Raw genomic sequence first — 20,943 nt, forward strand, 5'->3', positions numbered from 1 at the left:
TCTCCCCAGCACGGGGGATCCCCGGGTAGGTAGAACTCATTTGGATTTGGGTCGGTGCCCCACTCGGGCAGCGGCTCTGAGGGGGCGGCTCTGGCCGAGCTCGGGGTTCGGCGGCCTCGCCTGGCCCCGCTGCCGCCCCCGCCAGGCGGCCCCAGCGCGGCCCCGCGGCGGCTCTTGCGGCAGGGCCGGGAGCAGCGGCCGGGCAGAGGGGCCGGGGCGCCGCCGGCGGCTGCAGCCTCTGCCCGAGGGGCTGTAGCCTCTGCCCGAGGGGCTGTAGCCTCTGCCCAGCTCGGCCGGGGCGGACTGCGCCCCTGAACTACAGTGAGTGGCGGTCCCAGCACCTCGGGAATAACTCACCTCTCCCGTGCTGTCCCCAGGCATGAAATCCTCAGCCCTTCCCTCTTATCACTAGTTAAACCCTGCCAACTCAAACCCAAGCAGCCCCTTCTTCCCTCAAAAGAAACCATCTAGTTTATCCATGACTCCTCTCCCTGTGTTCTTATGCTTTTCCACAAAAATATTTCACTGTCAGGCCGCAGCTTGTAAACTCTTCGGGTGGTCTCCTCAGGCAGCCAAATGTCCACGCTGTGCTTTTATTTTAAGGAGAAATGAGAAAAGCATTTGATTACAAGGGGCTCTCAAACAGGCCTATTTAATTTTGATTTCTTCCCACTTGGATCTATAAATATAGCTGAAGATTACAAAGGGTTGTAAAGTAAATACCAAAAGACAACACTCGCAGTTTTCCACATAGCTACACCCAAAACCCATAATATGAGGAAATCTGTCCAAAACTTTGAAGTGCTATTATAGTTTGTTATATGACAAAACACCGGGATTTCTATGTATTTATTTAGCCACCTGCCACTCCCTCAGCAAGTTTTTAAATCCATTTGTTTGCTATATAGGAAAACAGTATTAAGGGGAGTTGTATTTTCAAGTTACTTGGATTACAAAAACATTAACTGAAAGCAAATTCATGATAACAATGTATCTTTGACTCATACTTGCATGATAAAATCAAAATCTTCTTTTAATCTATTATTTTTTGGGGGGGAGGGAGGAAGCCTTTGATTCACCTATTTTCTCCTTAATTATTTTCCTCCAACTGAATGTTACTCTTATGATTCTAGCAAGAAATTTTTAAAAGTAATTTTGACCTCAGGTCCCATTAAATAAACAATTAAACCCACAAAAAGTCAAATTAGTAGTAGTATTTCTGCTCGTTTGGGAGCACATTGAAGACAGCAGTTGATACAGATGATCTAATTAAACCAAATGATGTAATAAAGCAAAACAGAGGATTAGGAAAATTTCCTTTCCCTATTTAAATTCTCTGTGATCCAGACTATAGCATGTCATGTGTTCCAAACCCAGATTCTAATATTGCAGCCAATGGACTTATATTTGAAGACCAGATTTCTGTTGTTGTTGTGTTAGGAGTTTGTCAGGTTGCCTACTTTGAACTTTAATCTGTTTTTTTTCATAGTGTATCTCATTTGCAGTTCTCTGTGATGTTCCCAACCTAAACAGAGTTGCTCTCTTGGTTAAGATGGACATTCTATGCTGTGATTTCATTTTAGAGTATTATCAGTGTATTTAACTCAGTATGAGTTAGATCTCTACCAGCATAGTTTGATCTACTGAAGTTTATGGAAAAACCTTAATGAATCTGAGTTATCTCAGCAAGGTGCTGGCTGAAGGATCAGGATACTAATTTCTCATACAAGCGGTACACTTTTCCAGTAGGAGAGGACTTGATATTTACCGTGTAACACAGCTTTTCCTCTTTGTTACATTTATAAGAAAGCTGTTTGGTTTGTAACGGAAAGCTTGAATAGAATCCACTGAAGTCATGTGTAGCTTGACTGCTAAGGATTTGAGGAAAGCTAAAAGAAAACATTTGGTTTAAACACTGGATTGCAGTGGTGTGTTCTTGGAACAAGAACAAAAATATTTTGCTATTAAACGAAAATATTTTTAATTACAGAAGAAACCACACTGAGTTTGTGATGCCTGTTTGAAGTCTTGTGTCTACAGAAACACACTAACAGTAAATTTCAAGTGTTTTCCATCAGAAGGCATTGGATGTAATTCTTAGTGCCAATAATTCTCTGGTATTATATAATATATTCTTCCTAAAATTAGTAGAAGCTATGTTGTCACATTTTGAGCAGTTCTGACAATGACTCTTCTGTCCATATATGTAAAATTTGTACTCTGAAACTACAAAATTATTAAAATCCTAGTGCAGTGAGCATAGGTGTGTAGCAGCATTGATAGGTATGTCCTCCAGGCATCCCTATATGCCATGGGATTTTTTTGAAGGGATGTATTTATAGGCAAGCTACCCTGAAATTTAGTGTTTCTGCAATGAAAAGTTGCAGCACAAAAGAGCACACAAATTGTTTCTTCTGTAATTTTAGAAAAGAAGGTAGTAATACTAAACCATTTAAACTACTAAACCAACTGCAACTACTCAAATAATTTACTGAGATTACTCAGGAGCATAACTGTGGGTACTTGAGAATGTGCCATGGGATTAATCATACCCATAAGGAGCTCTCAGCTCTCAGTTTCCAAATAGGAGAGTATAATTTTCCAAGAGTATGGCTTTCCCTATACCATGCATGTATTAAGCTCAACACTGAATTAATGGGATGATGGCATGCTACTAATACTGCATATTAGCTCACCCCCTAAAATTGTTGAGGAATATTTGAACTTTAATAACTGTAGCAATGAAGATGAAACAAAGATGACCCTCTATGAAGCTGAAAGAAAGACTTCAGGAACAATACTGTCCATATGCTTTTCAATGTTCCTTATCAGACACCTGAAGAAGGTATTTTGTGGAATATAATACTCTTCCAAGTACTGATCCTGCCTAAAAACTTCTCAACTTGGTAATAGGTGCAACCAAAACATTATGGGGTATGTATGTGCAGGCTGAACCACTTTAAAAGCAGTCAAAAGAAACGTTTTGTGTTGGTTTTTCAAACAACTGACAGCAGTCCAGATCATTAGAGTCTCTTCTCAATAACCAAATTTGAGTGGGTGCTACAGACTGTGAGATAAAAATAAAACTAAATTCAAAATGAGAGATTGTTTGTTCACTAGTTTCAGTGTCAGATTATTTTAATTTGAAGCTGTACTCATTGCCTCTTTCAGGACACAGAAAATAAACTACGTTTGACATGTTCTTCAGAAAACCCAGATCTGTCTGATAGGGTAAGATTCATCTCATTTAACTTTAGTTGGGTATATATCAGAACTAAGCTAGTTGCCTGCTCTTCTATAGAGATAAGAAAGAGTAGAAAAATTATTTATCCAAGCTTCTTTTGAATGGCATGTGTTAATGTCTGTCTTTTTACATTGGGTACAGAAATACAAGAAATACAGAAATGCAGTAAATACCAAAACTTTTGAAAGCCAAACCAGACAGGATTAACTTCATAGTCTGCAACTTGACTGCATCTCTTTCATATGAAGATTAACAATTTTGGAGCACAGCTTTAATCCCTCAAGAGTTAGCTGAATGAATTTGTGTGTGTGTATATGTGTGTGTGTGTGTATATAAAATAACAAATATTTCATATATAAATATTTAGGAAGTTAATAGTGAAGAATACGTGGAATTAGGCAATCCAAGGGAAGGTTGCAATAGGACAATTAAGTTAAATGATAAACCATAACTATTTGAATAAGGTTGATCTATGTTTATCTTTATAAATGTGGTCTATCTAAAGGCCAGTTACATGGGAGTTTATGAGGCAACTGAAAAATAGGGCACTTGGTATTGTAATTATTAATATAAATTTTATTGATCTCCTCCCTCCTTACAGACATGCATCACTAAATTGGAGGGTGAGTAAATACATCTGGGTTTGGTACAGAGTAGTAAACTAAAATCAAGCAGTCTATGCTGAACTCCATTTTCCACCATCCAATCCACTTACCAGTTCAACAGTACAGCTTTAATTACAGTAACATGATTTGTAATTTGTCAAAGCTGTAGGGAAGGCTATGCTAGATCTGGAGCAATACATAACAAGAAAGTAAAAAAAAAGAAAAAGGAACAATGTAGATTTTACTTGCAGACTCTAAATGCCACAAGACTGTCCATAGCCCAAATTTAAATCCTGGAATGCCTTGAATGTTTCCTGAGAAGTTAGTGATGCTAAGGCATTTTGAGAAACACCTTTGGCCACAACGACCCCCTGCAGCGCTACAGGCTGGAGACAGAGTGGCTGGAGAGCAGTCAGGCAGGAAGGGACCTGGGAATTTGGATTGACAGGAAGCTGAACATGAGCCAGCAGTGTGCCCAGGTGGCCAAGAAGGCCAATGGCATCCTGGCCTGGATCAGGAACAGTGTGACCAGCAGGACCAGGGAAGTGATTCTTCCCCTGGACTCAGCCCTGGTGAGGCCACACCTGGAGTGCTGTGTCCAGTTCTGGGTCCCTCAGTTCAGGAAGGATATTGAGGTGCTGGAGCAGGTCCAGAGAAGAGCAACAAGGCTGGTGAAGGGACTTGAGCACAAGTCCTATTAGGAGGGGCTGAGGGAACTGGGGCTGTTCAGCCTGGAGAGGAGGAGGCTCAGGGGAGACCTCATCACTCTACAACTCCCTGAAAGGAGGTCGTAGCCAGGTGGGGGTTGGTCTCTTTTCCCAGGCAGCTCTCAGTAAGACAAGAGGGCATGGTCTTAAGCTCTACCAGAGGAGGTTTAGGTTAGATATTAGAAAGAAATTCTTTACAGAGAGGGTAATCAGCCATTGGAATGGGCTGCCCAGGGAAGTGTTGGATTCTCCGTCCCTGGAGGTTTTTAAGAGGAGACTGCATGTGGCACTAAGTGCCATGGTCTAGTAACCACAGCAGTAGTGGATCAAGGGTTGGACTTGATGATCTCAAAGGTCCCTTCCAACCCGGCTGATTCTATGATTCTATGAAATTCAGCTGGTTTTACATGCTTTAGCATGTAATCCCTTTACCGTTGTCACACAGTAATTTTGCTTTATATGTAAGATTCTTTTCTCATTGATATATTTGACCTAATCCTCCAATGTCTTATATGCTATAGAAAGTGAATAGAAAAATTTGCATATTGGTAACTAAGGTTATATACCTTGTAGAGATATAGAGTCATATCTGCAGACTTTTAAAGAGAAACTCAAGCTAGGTTCGAATGAACTAGTTCAGCTGCTGGAAACAGTGTAGCCATGGCAGCAAGCAGTTCAGTTTCAGCTGTAAAAGCTGCCTGTAAAGGTAAGTAAATATTTGGACAACTTGCTGGCACTCAGTTCTTGTGCTACAACAGTTACACTACTTCAGCTATTTTATGTGCCACTCAGGATGACCTCAGCCTAAGGAGACAGCATAGTTGTACCCGTTGGCTGCTTGATGCCTTGCCCAACAGGCTTAGAAGCACTCGAAAAAAGAAAAGCAAATTTAAAACTCTACCAGTTCTTTATGAGTATCTGTGTAGCAATCTCTTGGTCCAAAATGTGGGACTGTGACAGACGCTTATTCCTAGTCTTAAACTGTCACTACCTTTTCCCTCCTCAGTGCTCATCCCCCATTATAGAGAAAGTGATAAGAATTATCAGTGTATCCAAATAGTATTATCAGTTCTTGTATGTATACATTTTCTGTAAACAATATGTTTACATATTCATTTAATCATTCAGATGATCATTTTACAAACTTATTTTTGTTTCTGCGCTGCTGAACTGAGGAGCCCAAGAAGACTAGTGACTTTAGTCAGTAGTTTCAGAGTGCCCACTGAAGGCCTGATACCATTCCTCTCAAAAACTGCAAACCTGGATCATTTCACTAAGTTGCTTTATAATGCAGTGCCTATTCAGGGAAATAGCCATGTGGTAAGACACTGTTCAATGTGTTGAAGAGTGCTGGCCTCAAGGCTCTAGGACTGATCATTTATTATTCACATGGGTTTATTTACTGCCCTGAAAGAACATAAGCAGGCTAGTACTTCTGGGGCAATGAGATATACCATTAAGGTGCCTTGTGAGGCCTGTTATCTAAACTTACTTTGCACCACTGCTTTTGTATTCAGTGTCTGAGGATGGTTTTTACATGGTGATTGAGGTATTATTAGCAACTGAATGATTGTTAGAAATCACTATAGCTAAGCCAGCTGACCTTATAATTCTACTGTCCTTAAAATGTATTTCAGTAAAGGTATATTTTATACCTTTACTGAATAATTTACAGACCTCTTTTACAAGACACCACAAAGGATCAATAGAGATATAAAACATACCCACTGCTGTATATGCCAGCTACTGCAAAATGCCACAGTGTTCTTTTTGCAGAACAAATTGCAAACATATGCACCAATTCAATACAGATTATTTTCTTTAAATCATACAAGCTACCCATTAATTAAGTAGTTAATAGTGATTTTTAGTTCTTTTATTTTTCTTATAATTAAAAAGTTACATAGAAGAAAAAAAGAAAAAGTTACTTTTCAGTGCTCTGCTTAGGGAACAATAATGGCTATTAGTTTTTCAGGGTTTATTTCTATCTTAAATCTGTGTATATATGCTAATAGTTAGAAGCTGTGTTTCCCTAATGAGGATAGCAAGATGTTTTAGACATATTTTGTCATATTTTTTGCTTTTATGGACAACAGAAAATTAGACATAAGGAAATGTGATTATTTAGATGGCCTACACTTATTTGGCTTATTCGGTTACAAGTAGGCAGAAAACTGCATAGAAAGGCCTTTGTCTGTGAACATTTGAGTTCTACAAAGTACACAGATTAGTTTTTATACTGATAATACAATTAATATTGATATGATGATGATAGCTAGCTCTGTCCAGAATTATTTGGATCTGATTTGAATTTCTACATTTGAGACTTAAGCTTTCTAACCTAGCAGAATATAGGATAATCTAGAATACAGTGATGCCCTAGTATATAATCTGAAAATTTATTTGACATTAATTTCTAACTGGAATCTAGTTGATTAATTTCAAAAAATGGACAGAAACCAGTGTAAGTGGTTAGTTGCTGTAAACAGCAATGTCTTAAGATAGATTACATTTACCACACATCCAGCATTTTTGGTTTTTACAGTAAAACCTAAAAATTTTTTTCTAGAACATGTTTATGCAGTTTACTACCCACCAATACAAGATAACATCATAGTCAAGATTTGTCTGATTACAAAACCAGCATAAAATAGATATTTTAATTTTTTTTAAGTATTGAGAAAATAAATATTTAGAAGTTATGCTTAGTTTATAATTAAAACGTAAATTTTGCCAAACTCCCAAGTCTGACAGGTTTTACTAATTTTTCTCTTCAAGTTTCAGTGATGAACAACACAGGATTTACCCTCATATAACCTTGAATATGTGACTATGTGGAGTACAATACAAAGTTACTCTTCCTCAAGTCTGGCCATTATTGTTAAAATTTAAATAATAAAATAATATGCATCTACATTTTCATTTGACCTTGCTTGCTATCAGTGTTTTAAACCACATTTGTCTATTGCCTCTGCTCCTGAGAGATTCTCTAGTGTATTTTATTTTTGGCATTAAAACTAATGTTACCCAACTGCCCTTATGGGGGATATTCTTCTCTATAATATTGAAATGACTCCCTATACAGTGTCTTAAAACCTAGGCAGTTGCTGTTAGGATCTGGAGATGTGTCTAACTTCTGCTTTTCTCTTTAAAACTTAAACATATTATTCAGAATAATTTGGTTTTTTGACCCCTTTCCATTATCTGTAGTGGAGGACAAAATTTAAAAAACCCAACCTCACTTCTCTTCACTCAAAATAAGTCAGTTTAATTTGCAATGTCAACAGAGAAGTCCAAGACTTTGGAAGGTATTAGTTAACTTCCTTTTCAGTGTAGCAATAGCTGCAGTGATAGCAGGCCACCACTGGCAGTCTTGTCCTTGTGTTAGATTCTGCATCATTTTGAAATCACTTGCTGACCAAAACCAGTGCACATATCACAGAATTCCCATTGAAAACTCCTATTCTGAAAACGGAGCAGAAAGTATGACTTTTGATGAGCAACACTAAAATAATAAGTACTACCATTTTTTTCATAATAAAAAGACAATATTTTCAAATACTAGACATGGTAAGACTAGAAAAGTCTTCCATTTACCCTGCCATGGTCTTGTAGACTTTCAAGAAGTTACTTACATTTCACTTGAGCTATGATAAAATGTATTAAGTATCAATACTGCTGCAGTTTGCTAAACTACCTCCTACTATGGTAGTTAAATATGATGCCTATAAACTTGTTGAATATTGTTTCTTGAATATCAGGGACAAACAATTTCCTACATTTTCTAATTGCCATGGTACATGAAAGAAATAGAGGGAAATGTTTTAATCATTATCAGGCAAATGAACACTTCTTGCACAACTAATGTCTTTTAGTTGTCTTGAAGTTGGATTCTGCTGTGTCTGGTCTGTTGTGATATTTTAATCTTTTCGTAACTGATTTCCTTTCCGTGCTTGTCCTTATCTATAAATTATTGCCTCATTTTGTTCTAACACACTATGCTTTCTGTTTCTATATATGTACACAGATTTGCAGCTCAGGAACCCCTCTTTTTAGGCACTGTGGCACAACGTGCTTCTAATAACGTAGCTAAGTTCCATATACTTCAAATGCAGTGTTAGTGGTAGCTCAGCTTCAGGCATGGGCTATAGCATCCTAAACCATAATGGACAGACCTTTGTGGCAGTGATTCTGTCAGCACAAAAGCACCTGACCACTTCTTAAGAGGATTAGGTGGACAGAAGATGTCAATGTGTCATTTGCTGTACACTGGCCAAAAGCAATGAGTGGAAGAAGGGTTTTCACACTCTAGGACGAATTGGCATTGATTCAGCCAGTCACACTTTTGCATTAAAGACTGAAGAATTTGATAATTTAAGGAAAAAAAGAAAAACACAGTTTGGTTTTTTTTCTCATAGCAAAAGAAGAATTAAATTGTAGCCTTTAGGTGGGAATGGCACTTAGTACCAGGGGAGGAGGGGTTTGGGGGAGAAGGTAGCAAGAATTTCTTTAATTGACTTTGCCATTCAAGGAAACTGTAATGCCAAATTTAGTTAATGGTAGGAAATACGAGCAGAGTAAAAGCATTTTTACCCTTACCTTGTATCTAGTTTTTAGAGATAAGAATGTCCTTAGCAATTAACAAAACTTGAGGAAACTTGACAAAGGACAGCAAACTTCCTTATTGGTCATATTATAAGATAATAATTACTGTTAAAACTGAATAATTAAAAAAGTTAAATTGCCTTTCCCTACCTATACTGTTTTCTGCACTTGTGTTATGCAAAGTACATAAAGTGCACACAGCTGTGCTTTCAGTTTCTTTTTTTTCCCATTCACTAACATTTTCTCCTGCTGTTTTTTGTATGTCTACTTCAGAAAAAACTTAAGATCCAAACAAATATTTTCCATTTTAATAAGAAAGCATATCAGTTTTTAAATGTCAGAATTGTCTATCAGAGCTCTTTTCTCAGCTTTAACTACTGGACAATATTTTTGTATCACCTAACACAAATAAATTTATGATGAAAAGTGATTAATGTTTTGATCAGATGGTGACTAGGGATTTGACATGGGGTAGTGAGGTTGGAGGGGTTACTTCTTACTCAGCAAACACACATTCCTGGCTTGCTGCAATGTTTAGTAAGATGTGTTTGCATAAAATACTATGGAAGGTGGTGTGAAATAATTTTTCCTTCATACTGCAGTAGTATGGTCATGATTACAAATGGGGATTTTTAGAAGTACAAGAGGGAAATGCCAAATACATAGAAGAAGAAAAATGTCCCGGTGAAGAGGTTAAGCACTGGAATTTCCTGACAAAAACCCTGTGAACTCTACATCCTTGGAGATACTCAAAATTTGACCAGACAGTACTAGCCCTGCTTTGATAACAGGTTGGATTGCATGACCTCCAGAGATGCCTTCTAATCTAACTCTCCTACAATTTAAAGACAACTGTCTGTGCCCTAAATTAACTTATGTTTCAGTCATAGGAAAGATGAAAAGGCTGTAGGCCAGACAATTTATAAGAGAAAATGAATACACAGTACAAATTCATGGTTTTGTTTCCACATGTACTATTTTAGAACATGGTTTCCAGATTGACTTGTTTGAAATATATTCTTTAATGTGTCTATAGGCTGAGCTGCTCTGTATTAATTCTAAAAAAAGCTTGACCCAGAGTTAATTTTAGAGGTACTAGCAAATGCTGCTGTTATAAAGCATCTTTTCCTGTTTATGGTAAGAACAGATCTTCTCTTTTCTCGTACTTATTACCTTGCCAAAACCAGAGGTCATTAGCAAGGTGAATGTCTGTTTTTTCAGTGCTGCTGTCAATATAATTTTAGGAAATACACACAACTGCTGTACAATACGAGTTTTCAGATGGAAAGAAACAGTATTTTAGTCCACGTTTTTCCCATTACTGTCATTGAGGTTTGTATTTGGCATGAGAGATGTCATGATTTTTTTAATTATTATTTATTTATTTAGAAGCTGTAAAGGATATATTGTTGAAACATGGAGGTCCCTGCAGTTTCCCTTATACAGCTAATTTCTATAAACTAAGAAGGGGTTTTTAAAAGCTGTAATGATTGCAACTAATACAAGTGCACATCCATTAGGACTTAGGATATCTTAGCTGAGCTAACATTAGCAGTACTTAAACAATACAAGCAATATACTTGTATAGAAAAAAAGCAACCAATCTCTTTAGTATGTAGTCATGCAAAAGCCTGGGAAGTCAATAAATATATAATACAGACAAACTTAACTTTTCCTCCATATTTGGTAATAAAGTGCAGACATACAGTCAGTTTTCCAGGTTTTCACTTTTAGGTGAGAATCTCAAAAGTATTTTAAAAATGGACAGATAAATGGGAAGAAAAATTAGGGTCCCAAAATACGTATATAAACTTATTTGAGCGATTCAGAATAGAGTTCCAACCCATCAAAATCTTTGATAGAGGAGGCTGGTCACAGGTCCCGTGTAACTGGGTTATCAAAAAACAGTGAAAATACGTAAAAAATATAATTAGAAGCAACTTGCCCAACATTGCAATGCAGAGATGGAAATAGAATTCCAGTCTTTTATTTTAAAATCCCAAGATAAACAGTAGATTTACAGTGTTCCCTATTCCCTATCTTCTATACAGTTTCGGATTTTATGTTTTTTGGCAGGCTAACAAAGTTTAGCGTAACACTGGGCTTATGTGGCCTTCTTTCCCTCTGTAATATTCTTGGAACAATGTCATAATAAAATGATGTTAAAAGGATTATCCCAGCACTTTCTGATTCTGAAGTTTCTTCCCATACTCCATATACCAGAGGCCTGATCTATCTCACATCTGTGCAACCGTGCACACAGCCACTCCGCCTATACCAACATGTTTTCATTCTGGGTTTATTGGAAATTTCCAAGATTTGTTTATTCTAGACACACTAGATTTCCCACTGATAAAAAATAGTGCGATGTTTGCTTATAGTACATAGGTCAGTGAGCTGAAGTCAGAAAACCTCATCCCGTTTCTGATGTGCAGCTGAACCTTGGAGAAGCCACCACTGTACAATCCTATTTTTATCTAATAACTGGGAAAAACCATAATACTTTCCTTTCTACAAAGTCTGGATGCATATAGATAAAAAATACTGAATATTTTATTACTAATAAGAAATTATTATAAAAATCAACTGAATATCCATTGCGTACTAATATTTGAAAAAGGATTGAAAACATTCAAATTATGTAAAACTTAGGTTAACATTTAAAGAAGACATTGTTACAATATGTAAAAAATAACCATATCTTTATTTTCTTATTGACTTAAATGTGTAAGTTATTCAACAAAATCTTAACTTTTTGTTACCTTGAGAGTCTTATAAAGGAACAAAGGCACATCATACAAACCTTGAATGAAAGCAAGAATATACAGAAAGTACCTCAGCCATGAGAAAATTTGCAAAGCACAGGGAAGGAGTAGGAGAGGAGGGTGATGAAAACAAGAATGAATAAGGAAGTTATAGTAAATTTAGGCAGAAGAGAAGCAGTCACTTTATATATCCCTCAAGAATTTGAGTTTGGCAATTCATGACTGTCTTGGATTCTACCATAAGTAAGAATTAAAGTTTTTTATAACTGAATAGTCAGTATGAAAATGAAATATTTATAACCATTATTCTCATACTACAGCTTCTATTCTTGATTAAGAAAATTTAAGTAGTCATTTTAAATCCTGCAGAAGAGAAATTGTTGTTGTTCTCAACCTTTTTCACATTATCCTAGCATACAGAAAAAGTGATATAGGGCTTTCTTCCATTTTATTTTGAAAACTTCTTTCTAGATCCAAAAATTGCTGATGATTATAACCCACCACTTACTTGGTGCCTAAGGACTGAAATAAAACGTGATTCTTCATTTCTCTTAAAAATGTTGGATTTTTCTTAAAAATGTTAAGTCCACAAACATTTTTCTCAATGCTTTATAATATAGTTAGTTAAAACTTGGTGTTAGTAAAGCCAAGGTCACAGTTTCAGTCCCCTGTATGGGCCATGCACTTAAGAGCTGGACTCCATCCTTGTGGGTCCCTTCCAGTTCAGAAGATTCTGTGATAGAAATTTAGTAGAATTTCAAGGATTTTATCAGTGACCTGCAGAACTTAATGAATTTCCATTAACACCAAAACTGTTAATCCAATACCTCCCTAAACACTTTACAGATTTAGCAGAAGATCTATTAAAGGAGATAATAAATTTGTCAGAAGAAAAGCCCTAGTGAAGACCTAGCAGCAGCCTTCCAATGCTCGAGGAAGTTACCGATCAAAAGTCTGATGCCAGGCTCTCTACAGATGGACAAGAAAAGAGAATGAGAAACAGCAATCAGAAATTGGGAAAGGATGTTCCAGCTAGATGTAAAGAAAACATATTTCAGTATGATGATACTTAAGTATTGGTGCAGGTTTTCCAGAGAGACTGTGGGGTCTCAGAGGTTTTCAAGACCCAAATGAACAAAGGTCTGGGCAGCCTGGCCTGAATTGGGTGTTAACCCAACTTTAAGGAGTGGGTTCACAAGAGGTCTATTCCTGGCTGATTAAGTCTCTGATTCAATTTGCAGCTAACTCTGGCACTGAATGTGACAACTTTTTAACAGGCAGTGTGAAGCACTGCTTAAGAGTTTAGGACATAAAACAAGATGTAACTCTGATAGTCTCAGGGAAAATTTAGGTAAGTAGAGCAAATGTAGGCAAATTGCAGTCCCCTCTGCCGAAATAAAAATCAATGAACATGGCACAGTTTTCCTTTAAGCTTCTTTGGACATTTGCAGTCAGCAATATTTGCATTCATCCCATTTGTGCCCTAGTCTGCCTGACATTTTTTTAAAGGACAGTGGCATAAAGCCTTTGCTACGCTAGAAAGTTGTTTCCACAAATCCATTATAAGAACTAAAATGTAATTCTACAAGTGACCATTAAGTATTGCAACTGTTTTAAGAGAAATTTACAGGAAGCAAAAATCATCCCAGGAGCTGATGTCTGCATAAAAGACTGCATGATCATAAACCTGCTATCATCAGCATGTGGACTGTAGTGATGTATAGGAAAAAAGTGGAATGGAAATGATTGACACTGGCCACTGGTTCCAGTTCTTCTTCTGCTCTTGGGATGCCCAGTGGAAGCTAGATCATGATCTTTCAGCCAAAGGCTGTTAATCCCCATGATTCCAGAGATGTAAGGAATATAAGACACTTGTATTCCACCTTACATTCCAGATTTTATATTTTTCGCTGCAGGAGATATCCCGTGCCTACTCTAAAAATCTAATTTCCCCTTCTTTCTCTCTGTAACAGGAGTCAGAATCACAAATAAGGACATATATACGAGGGACATTTTCTAGTTTGTCCTTCTCCTTGTCTCCATATGACAGCAAAACAACAACTCCTTAAGATGCAAAGAATGGCATTTTGAATTCAGTAACAATAGGTGTTAAAAAGAGATTAAAAAAACCTAGTACCTCTAATTAAAATGTTTAACTAACTTGCATAATCACTGCAGCATGAAATCTTCAGGAATCATTACATAGACTCATAACATAGAATCATTACTTATGAGTGTTAGGTGATGTGAAAAATACTTTTTCACTGTGGATTGTGCCATCCCTATCCGTCATGTGTCCCAGGCCCTAGAAGAAAGGTGAAGAAGAAGGTGCTAATTAACTAACTCCCAGTGGCTACAATATCTAGTTTAGCCGTGATTGCTTACCATGGCATAGTTCTCTGTGTTGCAGTATTTTTCTGGTATTCTCATTAGCCCTTCCCTCAACATTTTTGTGAAGAAATTAACAAAGTTATAAAATAACGTTTAGAAAATGCAAGTATCAAGTAGAGTGGATATAAGAGATTTGAGTGAGAGTCCATACTGGATATTTGCATCAAGTTTTTTTGTTCTTTTTTTTTTTCTTTTGCCTTAGAAAAGACCATGGGTACTGCAAATTTTTCAGATGGACTAGAAAAATGCTTGCCTGGAATTATTTCTGTGGGAGGATCAACAAAGTCTGCTTTTGGTTCAGGGAAATGTGTTAATTTTATTTTTTTTTCATTAATTACAGTACGTCAGTAACTTACTTGCGGTATTATCGTCAGGGCTGTGGATGCCAGCGCTTTCTCATTGTAGTTATATGATCAACAGCATTTCCACAAGTCACTCAGTTACTCCTGAGTCAGAAGGGAGTACTACTCTCCAGTCAGAGTATGATATCTGCTTTGCTTTTCTTCGTACTCTGAAAGGAAGATAAGGATCCTCATGTTTCTGGTGTCAGTATAGTTCCTTCTTCAAAGCCTATTCCACTGTAAATTTTTAATACTTTCATACTTTTTATGCCTATCCCTGAATTGGCAGAATGCCAAATTAGCTCAGTGCATAATTAATGAGTATCAATTATATTCCTACTAGATAGAAGTTTCCTATCAACTTCAGATTGCAGAATACACTTCCATTTCAGTCTTAATTTCTCTTGCTTTTCCTAGTGTGTGCAGCCTTGGAGATATCTATATTTACAGCTCCCTGTGGTTTATTTATAAGAGCAGAACAAGAATCTAGACTCTTAACAATGAAGACATCTCATTGGTCTGCCACATATAAACTTGTAGTACCTAAAGTCAAGATTATGCTATTGTGTTTTCCATTGAGACATTTCATGGAAAACTGTTAGCCTCCTCATCTGTTCTGAAATTTGCACCTCTTCTCAAGCTAGAGACTTGAGAACATTTTTCTGAGAGGATTATAGGAAGAGCCCTTTTCCCTGTATTATGACTCACCCATTCTGCATCCTCCTCCAAATCAATTTGAAAATATGAATCAAAGGAAAAGCCACTCTAGAACATATTTTTATGATGGTAAATGTGCATTTGGCAGGACATAACAATACCTTGATCTCTTCACTTTGACTTCATGCCATTAGAAGCCATCTAATCATATCTGTGTGATGATACATAGAAATTGCAATAAAGATTTATGCTTTTCAGTCTAAAAAATCATCCACTAAACAACATTTTCTCAATTGTGGCCTTTGCACTAAATCTTTTGGCCATGACTTTAATAAGTAGCACCAAGGCATTTTGCTCCCATATAAGAATAAGCCCAAAACTACTGTGAATACATTTCAAATATAGTGGAACAAAAGGCGACATGCATCTTTTTACCAAACTCATTTATCTTTTGAGTCCTGTGAAAAAGAAGACGTGCTAAAGTCCTGCTAATACAGAGAATATCAAAAGAAGCATGTCATATTTGAAATTCAGAACTGATATATGAGTCAGCTCTGTCTTTTGCTTCTTTATCTTGGAGGTTCATGACTCATTCACTTACTTGAAGGATATCTGTCAGAATGTCTTTAGCCATTTCACAGACTTTATTCTACAGTCTTGGACAAAGTCATAGCAAAATTTCATTTGAGACTATTTTGTATACCTTCTGTAGTTTTCCTCAAACTTTTTTAAACTTTGGGAGAAATAGGAATGGGATTGTATTAAGATCTTACTTAACAGAGGAGTGTCAGAACATACAAACAAAAAAAAAATACCAAAAGCAGCAATTTTCTGGTGTTCAGTGCATAACTCCATTAAAACTTACTTGTTGGTTGCTGGTCTATTTATTTAAAAGGAGAAAATGAACCTCCTGTTATGCTATGCAGAAAGAAAACAAAAGGAAATGGCCTCGAGTTGCACAAGAGGAGGTTTAGATTAGATATTAGGGACAAAAAATTCATGAAAAGGGTTGTAAAGCCTTGGAACAGATTGCCCAGGGAAGTGGTGGAGTCACTATCTCTGTAAGTGTTCAAAAAATGTGTGGATGTGGCACTTGAGGACATGGTTTAATGGTGAACATGGTGGTGGTGCTAGGTAAATGGTTGGACTTGACGGTCTTAAAGGTCTTTTCCAACTTTAACAATTCTATGATTCTAATTTGGAAGGGTAAGTAGATAAGCAGCTAGAATAGAAAGATCCTTTACTCCTTTCTGTCCTTTACCCAGCTTTTATTGATATTACCATTGTGCCTCTTCTGAAGCTTCTTGCACTGCCTGCTACCAGAGCCAGATCAGCAGATTAGACAGGAGGTTACCCTGGTATGATAGATCTGTCCTTATGTTTCATACTGAATTTACACTCAGATGATAACAGCAGTCACTTTTTTTTTTTTTTAAGTAGGCCAACTGTCCCTCATGCAATTGTGTCAACTGCTTAGGCTTAAAAATAATTTTTGCTAAAAAAAAGTCTTCATAGTAATAGAATCCTAAAATGTAAGATAATGAGATAAAAATTATATTGCTCATAAACTTCAACAAGGAGGGGTAAATCTTAGCAGTTTTGTATTGCTCATTCGTGTTCCAGTCTTACTTCCTTTTCCTTCTATTTTTTTCTCCTCTCCCAGCTGAATAAGATAAAATTCTGCTTCATAGAAAAAGCAGAGGCATGTAGAGACAAACAGAGATCATCTAGCAACTCCTGTTCAGCTACTGTTAGTTTTATTAAAATTTAGGAATCTTTGTTTTGCTTTACTGGGGAAAAGCCCTATAAACTTTTTGTTGAAAAGGACATTGTCTAGCAGTCACAGGTTTAGTCCAACTATTCTGTTTCAGAATACGGGCCTGCTGCAGAAAAGTCCTAAGGCCAAGAAATTAAAAGGAAGCTATGTGGGAAAGATGGAATCAGAGAAGTGAGAGAGGAAAACTATTCAGGAGCATGAAGAGAAGATATAGTAGATAAGGCTGAGTAGCAAAGAAAATGGGCCAATTCACCTGTCAGTTGACTTTGTGACAATTGTTACAGCACAGAAGTCTTCTCTTAATTTTCATGCATTTAATGTCATATCCAGAAATCCTTATGATGTTACAGAAAAGCCTTAATAAGCCTTTTTAGCTGTCTGGCATCATTCTTCTGATCATCTAGTTGTTTCCAAAAATGTTACCTCTTTTCCTAAAAAGGTTGAGAATATTTCCTGTACTTCTGCTTGAGGCAGTTTCCTAGAATCACCTTGCTTCCATATAGAGACGGTAAACCAGAATTTATTTTTATTGTTCCCTGATCTCCCATTTCTTCCCTACACCCTCTGTCAAGTAAGGACCTGTACTCTTGCTATTTCTTCTGAAGCCTCGTTTCATACAAGAAAAGCATTTAATTCATGTGCCGTTGTTGTGTCTAGAAAGTGCTCTGAAGCCAGAGGCAGTGATTCTGGATGCATATATTTTTGGATAGAAAATCAATTTTTGGCTTCACTCATAAGAGAAACGGGTTTAAAGAAACTGAACCAGATCTCTTATTTCACAGCTTCTAAAGTGTGTCTGATTCCAGATAGTTTGAATATTAAAAGAATTACCAAAATCAAACAAGCAAACAGACCCTCTCCACCCCATCTTGTTTCTATTTATATTAAGAAAAAATTCTGTACTATGAGCGTGGTGAGGCACTGACAGGTTGCCCAGGGCAGTTGTGGATGCCCCATCCCTGGAAGTGTTCAAGGCCAGGTTGGATGGGGCCTGAGCAACCCATTCTAGTTGAAGGTGTCCCTGCCCACGGCAGGGAGGTCGGAACTGGATGATCTTCAAGGTTCCCTTCCAACCCAAACCATTCTATGATTCTATGATCTCACAATAGTATCCAAAGGAAAAAATAGGATAACTGTGATGCAGCTTTTTCTGCTTATGTAAGTGAAATATTGAGGGGAAAGTAGAAAGTTTGTTTTAACTTACTGCTTTGTTAAAACAAAACAAAAAAAATCTCTGTAGTCTAAATTCGGTATTCTCATGAGCTTTAGCAGGGAGTATAATTCCACAAAGCTTCAGGTTGTTTTGTTTTTTGTTTTTTTCCGGACACTATCCAGGGACGTTCTCAATACTACATAAGCCTTTGGAAAAATAGTTTGAAAAACTTAGTATCTCTGCCTAGCTGCTGATTATGAAAACAGCTAATATAGCAACTTTTGAGGAATGTAAACTGTATAGAGCACCAAGGTTAGACAAACGGGAGACAATAATCACAGGTTTGTAAGTCTCTTAAGTGGGAAGAGAGCGGCTGGAGGAAGCCTCTGCCCTCGGGAGCTGCCTCGGGCCGCGCCAAGCAGGGCGCCGCTCAGAGCGGCAGCGGGATCAGCTGCGCCCGCTCCCTCCCGAGCCCGGCCGGGCACCTGCGGGGCGGCTCCCTGGGCCGGCTCCCGCTGCCATTGGCCTGGCGCTGCTTCCCGCCTCCTTTGAAAGCTTGGGAAGGGCGGGCGGCAGTCGTGCCTCGGCAGTCGGGCAGCAGGGCTGGGCCAGGAGCGCTGGAGGCCGCAGGTAACTCGGGCAGCCCGGGGGGCGGCCTTTGCTCTCGGAGCTTTTCCTCCTGGGGATTGAGGTGGGCTCGGTTAGGCTGGGCGGGGTTGGGTTGAGCTGAGTGAGCCTCACTGAGGTTTCTTTGCTCGTGGGTTCTTCATACGACGTGGTAACGCTAAAAGAAGTTTGTGTGCTTAGTATGGCAGCGCTTGTCTTGGCAGCTTCGTGCTTTATGGGAAGTAGTAGGCTTCTTTTGGTGTTTGTGTCTTTTTGTTTGGTTGGGTTTTTTTAAATGTTTACTTGGTTTCAGCTTCTACTGGCTTGTTGGAGTAGGCTTGCTATCTGAGCAGCCGAATCAGTGCCTGGGCTAGCTGTGATGACTTATAAAGGTGTTTCTTAAGGCCCTTAGTAGTAGGGGGCAGTAGTAGGGCAGTACTGTGTACTTTGGAGCTGGTGCTTATGAAGTAGTGATGGAAAAACTCGTCTTACGATTTCTTTTCTGGCTTATCTTTTCATCCACTTGTTCGGTTGCCAAAACATAGTGACATTAATTGTGATTTTACAAGGTAAGTTTTTTTGATCCTGTTCTAAAACCCTTGGTGAAGAAAGAGAACTAATGAATGATTGAAATAATAATCTGGAGACCTAGAATTCACGTTATTGCTGAAATGCATTTAATTCCAAAATTGTAGAATTTCTTTTTGTTAGGTGGTGTTAAATATTTAGCAAGTGTATGCTGATGAAAAATCTCCTTATGATTTAATGTTCTACCAACATTGGGCTTCAGTGTGTTTTATTCTTTCATAATTGGATGGGAATAATAAATCATTTTGGAGTTACTTCATCTGTTTCAAGGTAGGAGTATCAACTAGCACCTTTGAAGATATAATAGAGCTGCTCTGAGAACCAGGGTGCAGAATATGTTAGACCTGAATAGAAATAGTTTGCAGGATTGCTCTGATCTATATGCTACTTGGGAAAAAGGAAGGAAGAATTATGAGGGACTATAATTATGGGTGCGTATGGTACACTTAAGTACAAAATACCTATATATGTTTTCATCTGCCTTTAACAGCTGCAATGAAGGCTACAAATACATGTGAGCTCCTTAGAACATGTGTACTTCAGAACAATTAATTAGTTCTGAAACTACTCAGGCTGAGCACAAGTACATGTTTTTCCCTATCACATTTCTGCACAGATGTCTGATATGGCTTGGCTACACAAATAGGCTTTTTTTTTTTTTTTTTTTGTACCACTGTTTATTCTGTCCATAAACTGTAAAGTCAGCTTGAACTAGAAATTTCTATATGGTTCTTGTTTCCTCCCCCCAGCAAACCCCATCTTGCAGCTTCAGTTCTCCCATGGTAGAACTAAGCAGGATTCTGATGGTAGCTGCTTTTGAAAACTGCCTGGGTGTCTCTTTGGAAATAGTCAGAATTTTAATGCACAGGCTGGCTGTGTTCGTTTATAGAATTACTGTTTCCAATAATATCCCTGCTGATCTCATGAAAGGGGGGAAAAGTAAACAGTAATGAAAAAGATACTGGGTTTGTTCCAACTGAAAGGAACAGTAATTTTTTTTCCCCCTCAAAACTCACTTCTGTACTCTCTCCCTCCCATCTGCGTCCCTGGGAGGTAGGGGGATTGTGGCTTGTATGTTAATCTCCCCATGGAATTATGTATGCACAGGAGAGGTTTTTTTCCTCATAAAATAAGTTGTCATTTTGCAAGTCTTATGTCCTCTCTTATAATTTCTGTCTGAAAACGTTCTTGTGAAGTTAATCTAGTTTAAGGAAAAGAGATGTGCTGCTAATTCCTCTGACAAGTTTTGTGACTTCACAAATATGTCACTTGCTTTCAAAAGTTTGTTGTTCTGCAGGACTTGCAAACAGTAGTTAGCAGATTAGTTGAAGACCCTCTCCTGCAAACTGCTCCTCACAGCTCCTCTGAGCTCAACAGGAGCTCTGTGACCAAGTTCTACTCTTCAACAGGTCATCTGCAATGACAGGCTTAAAGGCTGGGTGTGTGAAGTGTAGCCTTGAACAGAGTGAACTCATGTACTGCTATTTTTTTTTTTTTTGCTCAA

The 20,943-nt window shown here is 37.8% G+C and overlaps 1 protein-coding gene across 1 annotated transcript in view; it reads left to right on the forward strand.

Annotated features, from left to right (window-relative positions):
* The first annotated feature begins 18,724 nt into the window (after nucleotides 1-18,724).
* SGMS2 (sphingomyelin synthase 2) overlaps nucleotides 18,725-20,943 on the forward strand; it is a 39,474-nt gene continuing 37,255 nt past the window's right edge. The window contains exon 1 of the mRNA XM_027736329.2: nucleotides 18,725-18,875. The gene's annotated coding sequence lies outside the window, so the exon portion shown is untranslated. The remainder of the gene's footprint in view (nucleotides 18,876-20,943) is intronic.

This window comes from Pipra filicauda, unplaced genomic scaffold (assembly GCF_003945595.2).
Source record: "Pipra filicauda isolate LSUMZ 115617 unplaced genomic scaffold, ASM394559v2 scaffold17_size4572894_pilon, whole genome shotgun sequence".
Taxonomy (NCBI): domain Eukaryota; kingdom Metazoa; phylum Chordata; class Aves; order Passeriformes; family Pipridae; genus Pipra; species Pipra filicauda.